Below are 14,771 nucleotides of genomic sequence, written 5' to 3'. Positions count from 1 at the left end.
ACAGCGGCCGCTGGCTGAAATAGGAGACCCATATGTTGAAACATCTTTCGCAGATAGCCTTCCAACTTCCTGTCCACGGGATTTCTAAGAGAGGAGGTATCCTCTAGAGGGATAGTAGTACGCTTGGCAAGAGTAGAAATGGCCCCTTCTACCTTAGGGATAGAGTTCCATAACTCTAAATGTGATTAAGGGACCGGAAACAGCTTCTTAAAAGGTAGAAGGGGAAAAAGGAATACCAATCTTTTCCCATTCTCTAGAGATATCTTTTGCCATTTGTACGGGTACCGGGAAGATTTCAGGAATCTTCTTCTCCTCATAAACCCTATCTAATTTAGGGATAATCAGTTCTTCAGGAAGCCTAAGTTCCAGAACATCTAGGGTAGACAATACCTCCCTTCAAGAGAAAGCGGAGGTGTTCAACATTAAATCCAAAATTTGGTTCCTCAGGAGTAGGAGATTTAATTTCAGATACCTCTGACTCCAGATGCAACCGAGGTTAGATCATCCTCAGAAAGGTAAGACAAACTGGCCAACTCTGACTGAAGAGAGGTGATAACCACCAAGTCCGTAGAACTATGCTTAACCCTTCTCTTACTTTTTCCTGAGATAGGCAAAGTGTTTAATGCAGTTGATACCGCAGACTGAAGCTGTGAAGTAAAGTCTGCTGGCAAAAAATTACCTCCAGCCGGAGATAAAGGTGTGCCGCAGGGCACTGCCTGTGCCAGGGTTAAAAGGGGACTGCAACTGCAGAATAGGTATCTCTTGGACAACGGAGTCCTCAGAGGTAGAAGGCTCAGAGCGCATAAAAAGTTTCAGGAGATAAACCAGATTTAGACCACTTCTTGGTCTTTAAGACAGAACATAAGCAGACAGAACAGAATTGTGCAGGTGGGCAAACCATAGTCGCCTCACAATATAAACATACATTTGTCACAGTGATCGCAGAAACAGAACCCTCTGAGGGGTTAATATCAGAGTTCTCCATAGCAGGTATTATGTCTCAATATAGTAGCAACAAAAAATAAATGTTTAACACTAAGCGTGGCACTTCTACCCTCAGCCTTGGCTGAGGTACTCACCACCTCCTAGCTAGACAAGCGTGACCATAATGAAGTCAGGATTTCTCCCAATGCCAGCAGCTGAACGCTCCGCAGGAACTCACTTCCGACCAGCTTCAGAGAAAAACTGCACCTGTCACATGGTGCGCATCTAGAGACTGCCCCCAACTAGAAGATAAACCGTGCGAAGCTTGGTCTGCTCAGCTAGCTCCAAATAGTGCACTGCTGATAGTTCAACAAAAGATACAAAGAAAATGAAGGAAATTTGATAATAGAAATAAATTGCAAAGTTGTTTAAAAAGAAAAAAATTTAAGCTGACCTGATAAATTTATTTCCAGGCATGGAGAGTCCATGACGGTATTCCAATTACTAGTGGGATATTCACTCCTGGCCAGCAGGAAGAGGCAAAGAGCACCACAACAGAGCTGTTAAGTGTCACTTCCCTACCCATAACCCCAAGTCATTCGGCCAAAGGGAAATGGAAAAATATGATAATATAAAAGGTATAGAGGTGCCTGAGATTTTTTTTTTATTTTTATACATTTTTATTGAATAAGAAAAAGGCATTACATATAAAGAAAATACATGTAGATGAAATAACATTGTAAATCAAGAACTGAAAACATATGTATATTTGCCTGGGGCAAACGCCCAGGGTTCGACTGATGTTCGAAACCAAAGTGGGGCTGTCACATTTGTACATTTTGTTAATATATTGTAGTATTAAAGACTGTGAAGAGTAAATGCTAAATGTAGCAAAAAATCCAATAATAAACATAGGCTGTTGACAGGAGTAACCTGAGAGGGGTTAGGGGTGGGCTTGGGATGGAGAAGGGGAGAGAGAAAAAGAAAAAAAAAAGGCAGGGGGGGGGGGGAGAGGGGAACAGACAAGCAAGGCATAGGGAAACTCGTTTCAGGCCAGGATATCTTAATCTCACGCATTTAGGGGTTTTGAAGTTTATCTAGCTGTCCATACTTCCCATATCTGCGAGTGTAGGAGTGGTTTATTATGTTGAGTAAAAATTGGGTCTTCCATGAGTTCTAAATTTGTCATTATTTTAACTATGTCACCCCAGGTAGGAAGCGACTTGTTTCCAGAGTCTGGCTATCGACAGCTTAGCTGCGGTGAGTAACTATATACTAAGGAAGTCCATTGGAGTTGAGGATGTTTTAATGTCCAAGTGGAATAGGATGGTTTGCGGGGTGGTCCCTAAGAGGGAGTCTATTTTTGTACATTTGTGTGAAATCTCATTTCAGAAAGTTTGTAGCGCAGGGCACTCCCACCATATGTGGACCGGCAATCCCACCAACCCACAGCATCTTCAACACAATGGGGAATTTACAGTTGATATAAAAAAAGTCTACACACCCCTGTTAAAATGTCAGGTTTCTGTACTGTAAAAAAATGAGACAAAGATAAATCATTTCAGAACTTTCCCCCCTTTTAATGTGACCTTTAAACTGTACAACTCAATTTTAAAACAAATGGAAATCTTTAGGGTGGAGGGAAGTAAACAAAAAAAATAAAATAATGTGGTTGCATAAGTGTGCACACCCTCTTATAACTGTTGATGTAGCCGTGTTTAGAATTAAGCAATCACATTCAAAATCATGTTAAATAGGAGTCAGTACGAACCTGCCATCATTTAAAGTGCATCTGATTAACCACAAATAAAGTTCTGCTGTTCTAGTAGGTCTTTCCAGACATTTTCTTAGTCGCATCCTACAGCAAAAGCCATGGTCCACAGAGAGCTTCCAACGCATCAAAGGGATCTCATTGTTAAAAGGTATCAGTCAGGAGAAGGGTACAAAAGAATTTCCAAGGCATTAGATATACCATGGAACACAGTGATGACCACCATTATCATCAAGTGGAGAAAATATAGCACAACAGTGACATTACCAAGAACTGGATGTCCCTCCAAATTTGATGAAAAGACGAGAAGAAAACCGCTCTGGGAGGATGCCAAGAGGCCTACAGCAACATTAAAGGAGCTGCAGGAATATCTGGCAAGTACTGGCTGCGTGGTGCATTTGACAACAATCGCCCGTATTCTTCATATGTCTGGGCTATGAGGTAGAGTGGCAAGACGGAAGCCTTTTCTTACGAAGAAAAACATCCAAGCCCGGCTAAATTTAGCAAAAACACATCTGAAGTCTCCCAAAAGCATGTGAGAAAAGGTGTTATGGTCTGATGAAACCAAGGTTCAACTTTTTGGCAATAATTCCAAAAGATATGTTAGGCGCAAAAACAACCCTGCATATCACCAAAAGAACACCATACCCACAGTGAAGCATGGTGGTGGTAGCATCATGCTTTGGGTCTGTTTTTCTTCAGCTGGAACTGGGGCATTATTCAAGGTAGAGGGAATTATGAACAGTTCCAAATACCAGTCAATATTGGCACAAAACCCTGCTAGAAAGCTAAACATGAAGAGGAACTTCATCTTTCAGCATGACAACGACCCAAAGCATACATCCAAATCAACAAAGGAATGACTTCACCAGAAGAAGATTAAAGTTTTGGAATGGCCCAGCCAGAGCCCAGACCTGAATCCAATCAAAAATCTGTGGGGTGATCTGAAGAGGGCTGTGCACAGGAGATGCCCTCGCAATCTGACATATTTGGAGTGTTTTGCAAAGAAGAGTGGGCAAATCTTGCCAATTCAAGATGTGCCATGCTGATAGATCCATACCCCAAAAGACAGTGCTGTAATAAAATCAAAAGGTGCTCCAACAAAGTATTAGTTTAAGGGTGTGCACACTTATGCAACCATATTTTATTTTTTTATTTTTACTTCCCTTCACCTAAAAGATTTCAGTTTGTTTTTCAATTGAGTTGCATAGTTTATAGGTTACATTAAATGTGGAAAAAGTTCTGAAATTATTTATCTTTGTCTCACTTTTTTACTTCACAGAAAACTGCCATTTAACAGGGGTGTGTAGACTTTTTATATACATTGTAGGTGAGAAATTTTAAAAAGTCTGAGTGGTGTGAGATGCCACTGTGTGCAGACTTTGATGTATAATTCTAGCAAGGTGATACAGTGGAGGGCCTGCCTGGTAAGTGCAACGGCTCTGGACCACTCGCCCTGCTCTGCATGGAAGTGAAGGGCTCTCTCCCATGCTATAATGTAGGCTGATTTGTAGAAGGTAGGGGAGTTCAGTAGATCCCTATATGAAATTGAAAACGCTCGGGGGACCTTGATGCTATTAGGCCATCTTTTTTCCCAGTTAGTGAGTTCGCGCAACGGTCGATCTATAAAACCCCACGATCTCAATAGACTATGGAGTCTCCAGAATTCGAACCGTAAGAGTTGTGGCGGGTTGTAAATGGAATGGAACTGTAATGTCGTAATGAAGTGCCCTTAAGAAACAGGTCGGCTATGCAATTTATGCCATAGTCTTGCCACAGCGTCGGGTGTGAGTCCTTGAGAGCTGTGAGGAGACCTGTAAGGGAGTGGATGGGAGAGGGATGAGGAACAATTTGTTGTAGCGAGCGGATTCTATCGCACAAGCAGAGGGCATGTAAAATAATTGTGTTTTGAATCTTGTAAGAGGATCTAACATGTTTGGGTAGCCATATGAGGTCAAGTAACATGAGTGAGCTAGGTAGAGTTGCTTGTTCCAAAAGCTTCCACTTGCTGTTACAGGATGTCGTGTTCCAGGAGAGAATGTGAGCTAGCCTTGAGGCTTTGTGATAAAAGGTTAAGTTGGGAGGAGCGGCTGTTGCATTATTCTCGTGGCTACCCTAGGGTGTTTATTCCTCCAAATAGATCTATTGCAAACTAGCTGAAATTTACCTAAGAGGGATTTAGGAACCGGGATGGAAAGTGACTGAAAAAGGTATGTAAGTTTGGGAAGTAGAACCATCTTGAACGCTGCTATACGTCCCATCCAGGAAATACACAGGGAAACTCCATTTGTCCGCGCTTTTTTGAAAGTGTTGTAGGAGAGGGTAAAAATTGGACTCAATTATAGTGGAGGTATTGTAGGAGAGAAACACTCCTAGGTGTTTGATCTTCTGTTGAGACCGATTGAATTAATATGTTTTCTTAAGATCTGCAAGTTCTTTGTCTGGTACATTGATGACATAAGCGTCAGTTTTGCTAACATTAAAGGGACACTCAAATCAAAATTAAACTTCAGGATTCAGATAGAGCATGCAATTTTAAACAACTTTCCAATTTACTTCCATTAACAAAATATGCAGTCTTTTTATATTTACACTTTTTGAGTCACCAGCTCCTACTGAGCATGTGCAAGAATTAACAGCATATACGTATATGCATTTGTGATTGGCTGATGGCTGTCACATGATACAGGGGGAAAGGAAATAGACATGACAATTTATTTAACAAAAATCTACTCCTCATTTGAAGTTCAGACTAAGTGCTTTTGCATTGTCTTCTTATAATGCATTTGTTAATTATGCAAATCTACAATGTTGACTGGTCCTTTAAGTTTGTAGAAGCTAATTTGACCAAAATGATGCAGTAAGTTAAAGAGAGCGGGAAGGGAATGGGAGGGATTCCCCAGAAATATAGTCAAATCGTCTGCCAATAAAACCGTTTTTTGCGTCGTCCCTGCAATCTCTACCCCCTGAATATCCGGGCTACTTCTAATTGCCTCGGCAAGTGGCTCCATAATAAGAGTGAATATCAGTGGGGACAGGGGGCATCCCTGCCGTGTCCCATTTGTAATGGGGAAAGCGGGGGAGTGGAATCTCAAACCTCTCACAGATGCTGAGGGAGTAGAATATAGTTCTTTAATGTATGAGTAAAAATGCGGGGGGAAGCCAAATTTGTTCAGGACTTCGAATAGGTAGGCCCAGTTCACCCGGTCGAATGCCTTTCCGGCATCAAGTGCTAAGGTTGTACAAGGAAGGTCCAGCCTTTTAGCTTCGAAATAGATGTTGAGGATTCGCCGGGTATTATCCGCCCCCTCTCTACCAGGGGTGAAACCCACTTGGTTCCAAATCTATTAGCGATGGAAGAACTTGATTCAGTCTGGAGGCAATAAGTTTGGCTAGGATCTTCACATCTGTATTAATTAAAGAGATGGGGCAGAAATGCTTGCATGCGTTAGGGGCTTTGTCTGGCTTTGGGATGGTTACAATAACAGCCTCTAGTAGTTCAGATGGAAGAGAGCCAGTTTGTCTTGCCAGCGAGAGGACTCTAGTGATCAGAGAGGAGATTTGCGGGAGGAATCTTTTATAGAAAAGGGCGCTATACCCATCTGGGCATGGGGCTTTGTGAGATTTCAGAGTTTTAATGGCTGAGACCACCTCCTGTACACAAAAGGGAGAATCGAGTAGGTCTTTCTGGGCATCAGATAAAGCTGGTAGGGAAAGTGAATCCAAGAATTCTCTGATGTGTTGTACGGATGGGGTGGGGGAGTCTGGGGAGATTTTTTTAAATTATACAAGGAGGAATAATAATTGGCAAAGGCCTTGCCTATATCCGCCAGTAGGTGAACTATTCCATTTGGCGTTTTTTTGTATGGTATGCATGCTTCCGCAGTCTGCTGCCTAAGCTTTATAGCTAATGAAATAAAGATAGCAAGAGAACGAAGAAAATTTGATAATAGGAGCAAATTAAAAAGTTGCTTAAAATTGCATGCTCTATCTGAATCATGAAAGAAAAAATTTGGTTTTAGTGTCCCTTTAAACTCCAAGGAGGAGCAACAGGTTTAAACGCAGGTCTGATTTTGACCAGAGCCTGAAAAAAAAATGGAACATCTAGCATATCTGCCAGACGCTTTTGCAAAAGAATAGACAGTGCAGAAATCTGACCCTTCAGAGAACTGAAACTCTTCTCCAGGCCCTCCTGGAGAAAAGAAAATTCTGGGAACCCTGATCCTGTTCCAAGAGAAACCCTTCGAATTACACCAATATAGATACAGTATTTGCGCCATACCTTATGGTAAATCTTTACGAGTAACTGGCTTGTGAGCCTGAAGCATAGTAGCAATTACCGGCTCAGAAAATTTACGCTTGGACAAAACTAAGCGTTCAATCTCCAAGCAGTCAGCTTCAGAGAAACTAGATTTGGATGGAGGAAAGGACCCCGAGTTAGAAGGTCCTTCCTCAGAGGTAATCTCCAAGGTGGAAGAGATGACATCTTCAGCAGATCCACGGACCACATACTGCAAGGCCATACAGGAGCTATTAGAATTTCAGATACTCTCTCCTGTTTGAAACTAGCAATGACTCGTGGAAGGAGAGCAAACAGAGGAAACAGGTATGCTAGACAGAAATCCCAAGGAACCGACACAGCACCTATCAGGGCGGCCTGAGGATCTCTAGACCTTGAACCGTACCTTGGAAGCTTGGCGTTCTGACGAGACGCCATTAGATCCAAGTCTGGAACCCCCCACCTGAGGGATATCCTGGTGAACACCTCCGGATGGAGAGCCCACTCCTGGGATGAAAGTTCTGTCTGCTCAGAAAATCCAGCTCCCAGTTGTCCACACCTGGAATGTGAATGGCAGATAGGAGACAATTGTTAGCTTCCGCCCACTGGATAATGCGAGTCATCTCCTTCATGGCAAGGGAACTCAGAGTTCCCCCTGGTGGTTGATGTAAGCCACCGAGGTGATGTTGTCCGACTGATAAACCGGACTAAAGACAACTGAGGCCAAGTCACTAATGCACTGAAGATTACTCTCAACTGTAAGATGTTTTTGGGCAGAGAAGACTCCTCCCGAGTCCACAGGCTCTGAGCTTTTAACGAACCCCATACTGCTCCCCAACCTAACAGGCTGGCGTCCGTGGTCACAATCACCAATGAAGGTCTCCGAAAGCATGTGCCCTGAGACAGATGATCCTAACAAATCCACCACGAGAGAGAGTCTCTTGTTAGGGTATCCAGATATATCCTCTGAGATAGATCTGAATGGTCTCCGCTCCATTGACTGAGCATGCATAGTTGCAGAGCTCTCAGATGGAACCTAGCAAAAGGAATGATGTCCATGGAAGTAACCATAAGACCAATTACCTCCATGCATTGAGCCACTGGTGGACGAATAGCAGACTGGAGGGAGACACATGAAGAGAGTATCTTGAATATTTTAACATCTGTCAGAAAAATCTTGATGGATAGGAAATCTATGATGGTCCCTAAGAAAACCACCCGTGTAGTTGGAACAAGGGAACTCTTTTCAAGATTCCCCTTTCCAACCGTGGGAACGTAGAAAAGACAACAAGATCTCTGTATGAGAGATTGCTAGTTGAAAAGATGACGCTTGAACCAAGATGTCGTCCAGGTAAGGCATCACCGCAATTCCCCGAGACCTGACTGCCAAAAGTGCCCACAAGAACCTTTGTGAAAATTCTGGGAGCTGTGGCAAGGCCAAACGGAAGAGCAAAAAATTTAAAGTGCTTCTCTAGAAAAACATAATTTATGTAAGAACTTACCTGATAAATTCATTTCTTTCATATTAGCAAGAGTCCATGAGCTAGTGACGTATGGGATATACATTCCTACCAGGAGGGGCAAAGTTTCCCAAACCTCAAAATGCCTATAAATACACCCTCACCACACCCACAAATCAGTTTAACGTATAACCAAGAAGTGGGGTGATAAGAAAAAAGGGCGAAAGCATAAAAAATAAGGAATTGGAATAATTGTGCTTTATACAAAAAAATCATAACCACCACAAAAGGGTGGGCCTCATGGACTCTTGCTAATATGAAAGAAATTAATTTATCAGGTAAGTTCTTACATAAATTATGTTTTCTTTCATGTAATTAGCAAGAGTCCATGAGCTAGTGACGTATGGGATAATGACTACCCAAGATGTGGATCTTCCACGCAAGAGTCACTAGAGAGGGAGGGATAAAATAAAGACAGCCAATTCCGCTGAAAAAAATCCACACCCAAAATAAAGTTTATATCTTATAATGAAAAAAAACTGAAATTATAAGCAGAAGAATCAAACTGAAACAGCTGCCTGAAGTACTTTTCTACCAAAAACTGCTTCAGAAGAAGAAAACACATCAAAATGGTAGAATTTAGTAAAAGTATGCAAAGAAGACCAAGTGGCTGCTTTGCAAATCTGATCAACTGAAGCTTCATTCCTATACGCCCAGGAAGTAGAAACTGACCTAGTAGAATGAGCTGTAATCCTTTGAGGCGGAGTTTTACCCGACTCGACATAGGCATGATGAAACAAAGATTTTAACCAAGATGCCAAAGAAATGGCAGAAGCCTTCTGACCTTTCCTAGAACCGGAAAAGATAACAAATAGACTAGAAGTCTTTCGGAAATCCTTAGTAGCTTCAACATAATATTTCAAAGCTCTAACTACATCCAAAGAATGCAATGAGTTTTCCTTAGAATTCTTAGGATTAGGACACAATGAAGGAACCACAATTTCTCTACTAATGTTGTTAGAATTCACAACCTTAGGTAAAAATTTAAAAGAAGTTCGCAACACAGCCTTATCCTGATGAAAAATCAGAAAAGGAGACTCACAAGAAAGAGCAGATAATTCAGAAACTCTTCTAGCAGAAGAGATGGCTAAAAGAAACAAAACTTTCCAAGAAAGTAATTAAATGTCCAGCGAATGCATAGGTTCAAACGGAGGAGCTTGAAGAGCCCCCAGAACCAAATTCAAACTCCAAGGAGGAGAGATTGACTTAACAGGTTTTATACGAGCCAAAGCTTGTACAAAACAATGAATATCAGGAAGATTAGCAATCTTTCTGTGAAAAAGAACAGAAAGAGCAGAGTTTTGACCTTTCAAGGAACTTGCAGACAAACCTTATCCAAACCATCCTGAAGAAACTGTAAAATTCTAGGAATTCTGAAAGAATGCCAAGAAAAATGATGAGAAAAACACCAAGAAATGAAAATCTTCCAGACTCGATAATATATCTTCCTAGATACAGTTTTACGAGCCTGTAACATAGTATTAATCACAGAGTCAGAGAAACCTCTATGATTGAGAATCAAGCGTTCAATCTCCATACCTTCAAATTTAAGGATTTGAGAACCGGATGGAAAAAAGGACCTTGCGATAGAAGGTCTGGTCTTAACGGAAGAGTCCACGGTTGGCAAGTGGCCATCCGGACAAGATCCGCATACCAAAATCTGTGAGGCCATGCTGGAGCCACCAGCAGAATAAACTAACGTTCCTTTAGAATCTTGGAAAAAGAACTATAGGCGGAAAGATATAAGCAGGATGATACTTCCAAGGAAGTGACAATGCATCCACTGCTTCCGCCTGAGGATCCCTGGATCTGGACAGATACCTGGGAAGTTTCTTGTTTAGATGAGAAGCCATCAGATCTATTTCTGGAAGTCCCCATATTTGAACAATCTGAAGAAATACCTCTGGGTGAAGAAACCATTCGCCCGGATGTAGTGTTTGGCGACTGAGATAATCCGCTTCCCAATTGTCTATACCTGGGATACGAACCGCAGAAATTAGACAGGAGCTGGATTCCGCCCATACAAGTATTCAAGAGACTTCTTTCATAGCCAGAGGACTGTGAGTTCCTCCTTGATGATTGACATATGCCACGGTTGTGACATCGTCCGTCTAGAAACAAATGAACAACTCTCTCTTTAGAAGAGGCCACGACTGAAGAGCTCTGAAAATTGCACGGAGTTCCAAAAATGTTGATTGGTAATCTCACCTCCTGAGATTCCCAAACCCCTTGTGCTGTCAGAAACCCCCATACAGCTCCCCAACCTGTCAGATTTGCATCTGTTGAGATCACAGTCTAGGTTGGAGGAACAAAAAGAAGCCCCCTGAACTAAACGATGGTGATCTGTCCACCAAGTCAGAGAGTGTCGAACAATCGGTTTTAAAGATATTAATTGAGATATCTTTGTATAATCCCTGCACCACTGGTTCAGCATACAGAGCTGAAGAGGTCACATGTGAAAACGAGCAAAGGGAATCGCGTCCAATGCAGCAGTCATAAGACCTAGAATTTCCATGCATAAGGCTACCGAAGGGAATGATTGAGACTGAAGGTTTCGATAAGCTGAAACCAATTTCAGACGCCTCTTGTCCGTCAGAGACAGAATCAAGAACACTGAATCTATCAGGAAACCTAAAAAGGTTACCCTTGTCTGAGGAATCAAACGAACTTGTAGGTAAATTGATCCTCCAACCATGTTCTTGAAGAAACAACACTTATAAAAGACTGGAAAGGTTCTTTCTAGAGAAAATGAGCAAAGGGAATTGAATCCAATGCTGTGGTCATAAGACCTAAAACTTCTATGCATATATAGCAACTGAAGGAAATAATAGAGACTAAAGGTACCGATAGACGGAACCCAATAACATTATCCCTTGTCTGATAGAGACAAGGACAATGACACAAACTATCTGGAAACCTAAAAAAGGTGACCCTTGTGTGAGGAATCAAGAGCTTTAGAAAAGAAGATCCTCTAACTATGTCCTGAAGAGTAAGTGAATCATATGAGATTCCGCATCCTCAGAAAATAATCTGAATGAAAACAGAAAAATGAAAATATGCATTTATTGTATCTAATGAAAACAAATAATGCTATCAAAGACCATAAAAAGGCAAAATAGTTTGAATAAAACTCCAAAACCCGGTTCCTCAAAAGAAACTGGAAGAAATACCCCAGAAGATTCCAGGTCTGAGCAGCGCTTGAACCCCATGGGAAAGTGTTAGCCTTGGTGGAATAAAATCAAAGAAATTTGGACAAAATAAATTTCAAAGAAGCCTTAAACTGCCCCTTACCAGCCAAGCTGGAATACGGCACGTACATCGCAAAATTAGGGAGCTGATTTCGAACTCCAATTATAGACATGTTACTTGGGAAAGAACTCAGGAATTTGTTCCTTAATAAGAACAACCAAACTAGTATAAGCTTAAAGTTTTAGTCTTAGAACTCAACCTTGAAGCCCAGAGTAACAGTTAAGAATTGAATCCAATTATAAAACAAATAATTGATTATCTTAGAACAAAGGAAATATGGATTTATTTTTTTTAATTTTTTTTTTTAAATCACAAAATTCTTCTAGCTAAAAAAGCTAAAGACTTAGATTAACCCTCATTTGCGAAAATATTCAATAAAATGAAGACACAAATGAAATTATTAGCATGATAGTCCAGTTTAAAGGACCAGCCAATACAGTGGACTTGCATAATCAATAAATGCAAAACAACAAGACAAATGCAACCGCACCTAGTCTAGTAAATGTTGTCCCTTTAACAATGCTAAAATAAATCATAAATCTGATACTTGATCTTAAAGTAAACAGAGAAAATGAAGCAATTGCAATATCCAAATAAATCACAGGACCAAGAAAAGTACCTGAAACTAAATAATTTTCCATAAATAAGATACAACTATCTAAAGGAAAATAAATACTATTTTGCTATAGAAACAATAGCATAATTAGTAGAATTAGAGATAGCCCCAATAAATTGGAGAACCCTCCAAATTGAGTTTAACTGCTGGCAAAGAATATAGTTTAAAACCTTTTTGAAGAAGGAATAAAAGAACATTCTCAGCCTATTCCATTCCCTAGTATAGGGAATTGGAAAGAAAACCTCTAAAGAAATAAATAGGCAGAAATAATGTCAGCTAGTCTTAAAGAACTAGTTACCTTAATATCCAAAATAATCAACACCTTTTCAACAAAGAACAAATGTACTTTAATAATTGAAAAATAATAAAAAAGTAGATTTGTTAGTGTCAATATCTGATGAAGAAAATTTCTGAAAAAAACATAATCAGAAGGATAAATCAGTATGTTGTTGGTCATTTGAAACTTCAATAATTAAAAAAGAAGTGAAAAAGACCTAAAAATTTTATTAGAAGGCACGAAGTCAGACAAAGCCTTTAACATAGAATCAGAAAAATATTTCTTATAAGTCTTCTAAATATTTCTTGTAAGAAAAGAAAATATATAAAGCATAAATACTAATGGATTCCGCAAGTAAAAGTATAACATAATATCTTATTACAAACCATAGCTAAAGATAAACATTTATAAAATTTAAAATAAATGAACTTAGCTTTGGTAGAACTGAAACTCAGTTAAGCGTTTTTCCAAAAGTGGCTTCTGATTCAGAGTCCATTTGAGACATCTTGCAATATGTAATAGAAAAAACAACATATAAAGCAAAATTGATCAAATTCCTTAAATGACAGTTTCAGGAATGGGAAAAAAATGCCAATGAACAAGCTTCTAGCAACCAGAAGCAATAAATAATGAGACTTAAATATTGTCGAGACAACAATGACGCTCTAATTTTTTAGCGCCAAAAAAGCCGCCCACATTATTTGGCGCCTAAATGCTTTTGGCGCCAAAAATGGCGCCACATCCGGTAGCGCCGACATTTTTTGGCGCAAAAACGTCAAAAAAATGACGCAACTTCTGGCGACACGTATGACGCCGGAAATGACAAGAAAATGTTTGCGCCAAGAAAGTCCGCGCCAAGAATGACACAATAAAATGAAGCATTTTCAGCCCCCGCGAGCCTAACAGCCCACAGGAAAAAAAAGTCAAATTTTAAGGTAAGAAAAAATTGAATTATCCATATGCATTATCCCAAATATGAAACTGACTGTCTGAAAATAAGGAACGTTGAACATCCTGAATCAAGGCAAATAAATGTTTAAACACATATATTTAGAACTTTATATAAAAGTGCCCAACCATAGCTTAGAGTGTCACAGAAAATAAGACTTACTTACCCCAGGACACTCATCTACATGTTTGTAGAAAGCCAAACCAGTACTGAAACGAGAATCAGTAGAGGTAATGGTATATAAGAGTATATCGTCGATCTGAAAAGGGAGGTAAGAGATGAATCTCTACGACCGATAACAGAGAACCTATGAAATAGACCCCGTAGAAGGAGATCATTGAATTCAAATAGGCAATACTCTCTTCACATCCCTCTGACATTCACTGCACGCTGAGAGGAAAACCGGGCTTCAGCCTGCTGCGAAGCGCATATCAACGTAGAATCTAGAACAAACTTACTTCACCACCTCCACAGGAGGCAAAGTTTGTAAAACTGATTTGTGGGTGTGGTGAGGGGTGTATTTATAGGCATTTTGAGGTTTGGGAAACTTTGCCCCTCCTGGTAGGAATGTATATCCCATACGTCACTAGCTCATGGACTCTTGCTAATTACATGAAAGAAAAGGGAATCTCCGGAACCGGTGAATGGGAGCATGCATCCTTCAGGTCTATGGTTGTCATGAATTGACCACCTTGGACCAAAGGAAGAATAGAACAAATGGTTTCCATCTTCAAGGACGGAACCCTGAGAAATTTGTTGAGAGATTTTAGGTCCAAAATGGGTCGAATAGTTCCTTTTTTTGGGGAACCAAATAGATTTGAATAGAATTCTTGACCCTGTTCATTTACAGGAGCTGGAACAATCACCCCCAGGGAAGAAAGGTCCCGAACACATGTCCTTCATTGACAGAGGCAAAGAGAATGACTAGGGGTTATGGGTAGGGAAGTGACACTTAACAGCTCTGCTGGGGTGCTCTTTGCCTCCTCCTGCTGGCCAGGAGTGAATATCCCACTAGTAATTGGAATGCCGTTGTGGACTCTCCATGCCATAGGAAAGAAATGTTATGCTCTATCTGCATTGTGAAAGAAAAATGTTGGGTTTCAAGTCCCTTTATGGAGACACCACCCAGATGATTTTACTGACCATCCAGCTAAAATTTAAGAAAAAATTAAGTGAAAATTAACTA

The 14,771-nt window shown here is 40.4% G+C and overlaps 1 protein-coding gene across 1 annotated transcript in view; it reads right to left on the bottom strand.

Moving 5' to 3' along the window:
• The window catches only part of MED13 (mediator complex subunit 13), a 1,182,528-nt gene that overhangs the window by 820,069 nt on the left and 347,688 nt on the right, over window positions 1–14,771 (bottom strand). The gene's annotated exons all lie outside the window — the stretch shown is intronic.

The sequence above is a fragment of the Bombina bombina genome, chromosome 3 (assembly GCF_027579735.1).
Source record: "Bombina bombina isolate aBomBom1 chromosome 3, aBomBom1.pri, whole genome shotgun sequence".
Lineage (NCBI taxonomy): Eukaryota > Metazoa > Chordata > Amphibia > Anura > Bombinatoridae > Bombina > Bombina bombina.
This window is presented reverse-complemented; position numbering and strand designations above follow the sequence as displayed.